Raw genomic sequence first — 9,284 nt, 5'->3', positions numbered from 1 at the left:
ATAACGGCAGTAAAAACCAAAACATCGATCATCCTCCGGGCACAAGCCGAGTCACAGACATTAAATAATAGAGTGTTTGAGCCAAGTTTGTCCACTCCGGTGGGTGCACCGCCACCTATGAATTTGTAAACAACTCATTCTAAGCTTTTAATCAATAATCAGTTTATAAATAAAAAAGTCAAAATTCTCTGATTTCAGCTTCTTTAATGTGAATATTTCTGGTTTCTTTGCTCCTTCATGACAATAAAATGAGTCTCTCTTTGGTTTGTGGACAAAACAAGACATTTGAGGACGTCATCTGGTGGTTTGAGAAACACACTGATATTTTTCAATGTGACCGTTTGTGACCGTTTGATGAGATGATGAAAATAATCATTAGTTGCTCAGGTGTAGGACCGGAGCGTCCCGTCCTCTAGCTGCTGTGGAGCTGCTGGTGTCTCTTCAGGCTGTTGGACTGGCTGAAGGCCTTCCCACACTGACCACACACGTATGGTTTTTCTCCGGTGTGGATGCGCCGGTGGGTCGCTAACCCACTGGAGTTAATAAACGCCTTCCCACACTGCTCGCAGCTGTATGGCCTCTCTCCGGTGTGGACGCGCCGGTGGGTCGCTAACCCACTGGAGTTAATAAACGCCTTCCCACACTGCTCGCAGCTGTATGGCCTCTCTCCTGTGTGGACGCGCCGGTGGACCATTAACTCTGTGGAGGTAGAGAACGCCTTCCCACACTGCTCACAGCTGTAGAGCTTTTCTCCGGTGTGGACGCGCTGGTGGACCGTTAACGCTCCGGGTTGAGCGAACGCCTTCCCACACAGCTCACAGCGGTACGGTTTTTCTCCGGTGTGGATGCGCCGGTGGACCGCTAACCCACTGGAGTCAGCGAACGCCTTCCCACACTGCTCACAGCTGTACGGTTTCTCTCCGGTGTGGATGCGCCGGTGGACCGTTAACCCACCGGAGTCAGCGAACGCCTTCCCACACTGCTCACAGCTGTACGGCCTCTCTCCGGTGTGGATGCGCCGGTGGACCGTTAACCCACTGGAGTCAGCGAACGCCTTCCCACACTGCTCACAGCTGTACGGCCTCTCTCCGGTGTGGATACGCTGGTGTACCGTTAACTTTGAGGGGGTAGTGAACGCCTTCCCACACTGCTCACAGCTGTACGGCCTCTCTCCGGTGTGGATGCGCCGGTGGACCGTTAACCCACCGGAGTCAGCGAACGTCTTCCCACACTGCTCACAGCTGTACGGTTTCTCTCCGGTGTGGATGCGCTGGTGAATTTTCAGGTTGGACAAGTTGGTGCACGATGTGCCGCACTGTTCGCACCTGTACACCGTCTGTCCACATTGGCGCCGCCGGCGATGAGCGTTCAGTTGAACTGAGGTCCTGAACGTGTTACCACACCCATTACAGCTGTGTGATTTCTTCTTGGTGTGAACTTGTTTCTATGGCAACAGACAGGAAGAGAGAGAGAATCAATCAATTAATGATGGATGATGGATGGACATTAACTACCGTCATCATCGTCATCATACAGCTTGTTGATGCTGCTGTTTTGTTTTCCTTTTTAAATTCTTCATTAATACAAATCTTACAAGCAGAATTAATTCCAGTACAAATTATAATTTGAAACTAAGCAAAACATGTCAACGTTTTAGTTGATATAGCAACCAGTGATGGGAATTAGAGCGTTTAATGTTTACTGTTTTCCCCGTTATAACTGTTACCATTTCTGACAATAAAATTCTCTGTTACTTGACTCAAGAAGTTAAACAGTTACAGTACTTTCTCGCATGAAAAAATATTAAAATTTAATAAAGTGACGTAACAGCGCTACAGCAGGAAATAAAGTAGGCAAGTTAGGTTTTAGACTTTTTAGTGAACCACAATATAGAGTTAGCAGCTAACAGTTAGCTTCATCTCTTGACTCGCTCCCACTGAAAACAGAAACACAAACCTGTGGACCGGAGGGCTCCTTGTCCTGGTGGACCGTGTCCTGCTCTTCCCCCGTAGTCCCAGCCTGCCCAAACAAATCCAGATCCTGGTTCGCCTTCTTTATCATGTTGTAGTCCTGGTCTTGGTTCTCCTCCTTAATTCCGGTCGTGTTCTGATCCAGGTCGCTAATTTCCTGGTCCAGGTTCTCCTCCTTCATCCTGGTCCTGGTCAGACGGGACCTCCTCATGGTGCTTGTCCACTAGCTCAGTACGGTACAGCACGGCTCTACTCGCTTTTATCCGCTTTTCCTCCAGCCCCTCCTACCTGGTACCTCCTACTTCTCCTGCCTTCCCCTGATTGGCCAGAGCGAGAGTGAGTCTGGAGCTGACAAGAGGAGAGAAACAAGAGAGAGACGATGTGATATGACGACCCCGCCCCCGCTGAGGAGCAACTATGAAGAACTCAGAGCTGGAGAAGCACCTCAACCGAGCCGTGCTGAGCTGTTAGTGGAAAGTTCCATCTGTTTACCTTTGTATTCTCATGATCTCTCACATTGCTAAGTCCCCCCCCCCATACCGTTGCTAAGGTGTCGGAGTTGACGGGTAGAAGAACAGACTGGGCTGTAACTTCAGAATCATGTGACCCTGTAGAAATGTTGAGGAAGAGTGGGCAACCAGTGTGTTTTGAAAGTTCAAGGTGTCCCAAACAAGTATCCACTGGTTTCCCTCCAAATAAGGCCCCGGTTTTATATATTTCCTCCTCCAAGTTAACTCAGTCATATTTTATAAATACTAATTTATTACAAAAACATGAACTTTGATGTTTGTTTGCAGTAATAATCCCAGAAAGCAAAAATGAACACCACACTTGCTCCATTTCCTTCATTAGTGTTTACAGATCTTCCATTCATTTAAACACTGAACTATTTTGTGTTTGTTGTCAGAGCTTAAATGATATGTTCAGACACAAACTTCTAGAAGTATTCCAATGGTGTATGGAGGGAAAGTACATCGTCGGACGTTGATGAGTCAAGTACATACAGAATGTTATTGGGACCAATATGCATATTACGAGCGATACCAGTCATGGAGCATGGTGTGTTTTTTCGGTCGGGACTCAATGTCCACATTGACTGGGCGATAAGTGCCTGGTTGATTTACTTAGTCCACTTGTCCACAGGTATTGTCACCTGACTCTGCATCACTTGCATCAGTGTCATCTAACATCATGTCCACATCACATTATCCATTTTGGATGATAACACTCACATCCAGCACACTGTATCAAGGGTCTGTCCTTCTGAAATGGAAAAAAATAAATGTGAAGCAAATGTTTACCCATGTATAAATCATACACACGCTTATTAGCTCATAGATAACCTGCAGGAAAAGTTGGGGTGGTAGGGAAATTGAGTAAAATGTAAAGTGTTCACATTCACACATTTCCCCAGTCACACAACACTGTCTGGCTAACCTATTATACTCTGTGATTATCATCCTAAAGGGTATGCATGCAGCGCCCAACTTACCACCACACCCTACACTCCTGAACATTCACACCTGCTCCAGGACATTACCACCTCCAAGCATCCCCCGCCACTGCTTTGACTATGAATGGATTAGACAATGTGCAGGAATTTCTTTAGAAAGCCCTGCTCAGCTTTCTGTGATGAGAGGAAACTTCTCACAGAATTGAAGGTAGGTCTAGTTAAAAAATAAAGTAGTAAATTATAATGATAACCCATGGCAATATATTTAATTCCCATATAAATAATAAATACAATAGCATAAAATAAAACAATATTTGTAAGAAAACATAAGGACAAGGGTTAGAATGTGTAGAACATATGTAATTTAAAGCATTAAGAAAAAATACAGTTGTGCGAAGTTGGTCTCTTTGAGTGATGTTCCCATTTATTGTAACAAAAAAGGTTGTTAACAAAACAGTAGTTGATGTGGATTTAAGCAAAAACAAAGATGACTGGCTTCCCTCCGGCTGTCAGTAATGGCGCATTTCCACTAGCTCGGCACGGCTCGGTTTGGTTGTGTTTCCATTACAACTGAGTATCACTAGTGCCGCCATGACGTCATTTACACGGCGCCAAGCAACGCTATAAACTCTGTTAATATATAACTTTAGCAACATTTGAAACATTTTCAGGCGAGAAAGTAGTCGTTTAGATCCCCAACGTGTTGAAAATCCGACAAAATACCAGCTGTTTACAATTTTGTTTCAACGAAGTCGGCGTTACTAAAGCTAGCCGTAGTGAGCAACGCACTTCCGGTTATTTTCACAAAATAAAATACCCGTTGCCTTTTATCATAAGGAAAGCCATTACGATAGAATTGGTGCTTTTACTTTGTAAACAGGAAGTGAACCTACCCTCACTGTAGCTAGCTTTAAACCGCCGTTTTGACTGCTCTCGTCCCATTAACGGCATTTAACCGTTCAATATGCCTTACCGGAGATTCCTGCCAGCTCTGAGATCGGCCTGGTTCATTGTAAAACATTCATTTATTGATGTAAATGTGGTGTTTTCTGTACGTACAGACCCCAAGGCAGTGCTGCTCTTCTGTCTAAACCACAAACAAACTTCTGCTTCAGCCACAATTGTTAGATTTCATCAATGAGACCAACATTTATCCAACCTCTAAAAGCCATCGGGTAAGTTAATTAGCGGTGGTTTTCTCCACCGGGGCGAGGCTCATAGGCTGGCCGGCGGAGCACGTCAGGAGCCGGGCTGCTGCGGTCGCTGCTCGGACCTGGAGCTTCACTTCTCCAAAAAACATCGGGGCAGCCGTCGTTTGGATAAACTAACCGCACATTGGGGATCTAAAGAGTTACTTCCTCGCATGAAAAATATTAAAACTTAATAAAGTCACGTAGGTAATAACCATGGATGTATTATGGTAATAACAGGCTTCAGCAGGAACATTTCTGTTGTCGGTCGTCGCTTCCAGTGACGACACTCATCGGCCAATCAGTGGAAGGCAGTCGGCTGACGTCACGTTTTAGTAACGCTTCGGCTCGCTTGGAACCAGGGCTGAGGTGATACCAGAGTGTACCTGGTTGCAGGTACTGGTGCTAGTGGAAACACGCAAATAGCGCGCCGAGCCGAGTCGAGCCGAGCCGTGCTAGTGGAAATGCGCCATAAGAACTGTGTGAACCCACCACCATCCAACTCAAACTAATCACCCTTCATTTCAGGCAGCTGGCCAGCTGCTGGGTGTTAAATAGCCTCCCATCACCTGGCTCTTCAGACAAGCGAAGAGCCTGGTGTCTGTTACCTCCGCATTTCGTCTGCATTCTGTGGTTCCTGTCTGTACCAAATTCACCAAAATAAAAATGTTCACCAACATAAAACTTATAAAATAGACATTAACTTGTAATCCAATAAAAGCAAAATGTTAACTTAATGGCTTGGGGACTTTCTTGCAAATTATATTCCTTAAAGCAGTACTAAAGAACTTTCAGTTTTGGTTGAGTTTGGCGGCGCCAGTGGTCCAAAGCGGTAGTGTTTTGCCTGAAGGAAGACTCCATTTCCCATGAGCACTAGCGCTTAGCGCCGTAAACATCTTGATCTCCCGGTGCATGGAAATGAACAGAAGACGTCCAAACTAAGTTTCTGTTTCCAGCGGATCATTTCTCAGTAAACACACATACACAATCCGACGGAAAGGTGCCGCATTGCTGCTCCCTCATCGTCGTGACTCGCGAAAGTGAAACTTAAGTGAGAGCCGGTGTCCTACCATGCTCCTCAAAGTTGCTTAGTGCCAGTGAAGGCGATACAGACCATAATGATACAGACCCCTGTGGTATATTGATGTGTTGATGAAGAGGAGGAATCACCGCCGACACGTCTTTTCTTGCATTCAAAAAGAGTTTATTACAAGAAGAAGAACAGTGTACAAAAATGCCTAATCGTGGAGCAAGAATTGAGATGACTCTCTCTTGGCCTGAAACCTCAAACCTTATATACGTTTTCTAAAACTCCACCTTCTCCCAATATAAGGATATGTTTGACCAAGATGGTCAGACAAAGACAGGATCTAAAAACAGAATTTAACCTTAGCTTGACCAAGCTAACTTAAGAATAGATAGTGTCGAGTATCCCCAGAAACTATGACCCACCAAAAAAGGGTAATAGACAAGAAACACATGTCTCAGAATACATGACAAGACAGATTCTTTCTGGGCCAAATATAGAACCTGTGAAGCAGGGCATTAGTTTACACATTTCTTTAATCTTAGAAAATACACAAAGAAGAAGAACATAAGATAATAAAAGACAATGAAGAAAAGAGTTTAGGTGGATAATATACTACACCCCCTCAGGCCATGACAGAGGTGTCATTCAACCTGTTGTAAATGTACCATCACAAAAGTTCTGAAAATATTATATGAAGGTTGAAAAGTTCCTTAGTGTTGGTTTAAATTAAAGAGTTTTACCGCATTTTATTAGCTCGGTGCTTTTATTTTGACGTAAAGGTCTGTCTCTCTCGCCCTGGATCCGTTTCCTACCAAAACAGCGAGTCAGCGGCCCCAGACTAGATGTTAAGCAAACAAAATGAAAAGGTAGCCTACTGCACCCTTGTGGTCAAACTACTTGCACAAAACACAAACTAAAGAATGGCTCCCAGATTTCAAATGTGGAGGCAATGGGTCTGTCATCATTGAGGCAAGAGGCAAGGGCAAGGCAAGGCAATTTTATTTGGTGCAGGCAGCGGCTGGTGCAGAGAGATGGAGCTCCGGTGGATCTGTGGAAACACAGAGAGAGTGAGAGACACCAAGGCCAAACTACAAAGTACAGCAGAAAATGACAGTTCAAAAATATACTGAGGAGGGGAGGGGAGGGGAGGAGAGGAGAGGAGAGGAGAGGAAAGGAGAGGGCTCTGTGTAACCAGATGTGTCCCCAGCAGTCTAAGCCTATAGCAGCGTAGCTATAAAATGGTTCAGAGCTACCTGAACCAGCCCTAACTAAAAGCTCTGTCATAAAGGAAGGTCTTAAGTCTAGACTTAAATGTAGTTAGAGTGTCTGCCTCTTTGACCCATGGAGAGAGCTGGTTCCACAGTAAAGGAGCCCGGTAACTGAAGGCTCTACCTCCCAGTCTGTTTTTAGAGATACTGGGAGTCACTAACAGACCTGCGTTCTGGGAGCGGAGTGCTCTGGTAGGACAGTAAGGAATGATTAGTTCTTTCAGATAGGTTGGAGCTTTATCATTAAGAGCCTTATAAGTCAGCAGAAGGATTTTGAAGTCTATTCTAAATCCTACAGGAAGCCAGTGGAGAGAAGCTAAGGTGGGAGAGATGTGCTCTCTCTTCCTAACTCCTGTCAAAACCCTTGCTGCGGCATTCTGGACCAGCTGGAGACTCTTTAGAGAGTTTTTCGGACATCCTGACAGGAGAGAGTTGCAGTAGTCTAGCCTAGAAGTGATAAATGCATGTACTAGTTTCTCAGCATCACTCTGGGAGAGGATATTCCTAATCTTAGTGATACTGCGCAGATGGAAGAAGGCGGTCCTAGTCACGTGTTTTATGTGGGAGCTGAAGGAAAGGTCCTGGTCAAAAATGACTTCAAGGTTCCTCGCGGTTGTACTCGGGGTCAGGGTGATGCCATCTAAAGTAGCGATCTGATTAGAGAACGTGTCCCTGAGATGTTTAGGTCCAAACACAATAACCTCAGTTTTATCTGAATTCAGTAGCAAGAAGTTAGAGGACAGAGATGTTCTTGGTCTTAGGAACCGGGATGATAATGGACTCTTCTTGCTTTTCTGTTAGCCTACTGCCCGTGAGCATCACAGCTTGACTACGGTGATACTATCTATAGGATTGCTTGTCCGACTACCCTAGCAAAACTGGATCCCATTTACCATGCTGCTCTGAGATACATAACAGGCTCAGCCTTCAGAACCCAGCATTGCACTTTATACATACTTACAGGATTTTCTTCCCTTAATACTCAAAGGTTATTGCACTGGTACACCTTAATCTACACGGCTATTTTAGGCAAGCTGCCGCATTACATCTGCTCTAAGTTTATTGTTGTCCAGTTGACACACAATCTTAGAGCCAACAGTTGGCTGCGATTTAAGGTCCCCCATATGAGGACCGAGTTAGGGATGAAGACCCTCTCTCACTTTGGGCCATGGTCGTGGAATGACCTACAATCCAGGATGAGATTGGGCTCTCTCATCCCTCTTTCTGGCTTCAAACACACAATCTCAGAACTTTTAGTCACCAGCTGCACCTGTGACAATTAATTTAATTCTGTAATTGTGCTGCTCGTTTGATGTCCGATGTCTCTTGTTACCTTGATCTTGTTGTGTATGTTTGCTTGTATTGCTTGTACTTCCTGACCAGGACATCCTTGAAAAAGAGATTGTTAAATCTCAATGGATCCTTCCTGGATAAATAAAGGTCAAGTCATGGACATAGAGCGAGAGGACGTGGCCAACACAGGAACTGGCCTGGGGAAGAAACGTTCCTCATGAGGTCTGTTATCACTGTGGCCAACATGGACATCAGGCACGTCACTGTCCCCTAAGAACATCATCAACTCCAACAAACAGCTCAGACTGAGGATGATCGGAGGGGAATGGATTCCTGCTGACAAGTTGAACCAACCTGTGAGGTCTGAGGAAGGTACCGCACCACCAGGGGTGGAGCAGTGATTTTAAATGTGGGGGTGTTCCAAAGAACGGAAATTGAATTTCAATTTGAATCACAAAATGCAATTTTTAATCACTATCACGTAGTTATCACGGTGGATTTACCTATGCTACGACGTTCCTGAAAAAAACTCTGCACTTCATGGCTGGATTGAAAACTCTCTCGAAAAGATATAATTGACCTGAGCCCACCTTAGATCGCCAAAAGAGTAAGCTTCCAATCAGGGTCCAAAACGAACTTTTTCAGGCTGGTAAGTGAATTTTTTTTACCAGCCAGGCAGATAATTTACCAGCCAAGCAAGTAAAAATTGCATTTAAGTGCTGTATATTGCTATCAGTAGGCCTATTATTTAACGTGTCATTTGGGTCTTATATGCGATTCTCAATCAATATTTTAGTAGTATGCACTAATACTAGCAATTAGGGGTGTGCAAAGCATCCGGAATTTGTATTTGTTGAGGGGGGGGGTAAAAAACCTTTTTTTTTTAGATACACTTCTAATTCTAATCCATTATGAATCCCACCACCACCTGCTGAACAGACAGAATATAAACAAATGAACTATCATTAGGCTACTTCAAAAAATCTCTCTCTCTCTTACAGTTGTTTAGGATTGTGTGTGGTGTTTTTAATCATATTTTTTAATCATATTTTTATATATATATATGATAATTAGTTTAAA

General features: G+C 44.4%; 1 pseudogene; it reads right to left on the bottom strand.

The window, feature by feature from the left end:
• Nucleotides 1–406: 406 nt before the first annotated feature.
• LOC146969655 (uncharacterized) lies at nt 407–2,181 on the bottom strand (annotated as a pseudogene).
• Between the last annotated feature and the right edge of the window lie 7,103 nt (nt 2,182–9,284).

This window comes from Trachurus japonicus, chromosome 17, assembly GCF_045865225.1.
Source record: "Trachurus japonicus isolate A0001 chromosome 17, Traja_1.0".
NCBI classification, from domain to species: Eukaryota; Metazoa; Chordata; class Actinopteri; order Carangiformes; family Carangidae; genus Trachurus; species Trachurus japonicus.
Note: the sequence above shows the minus strand (reverse complement) of the source record. Positions and strands in the feature narration are given on the sequence as shown.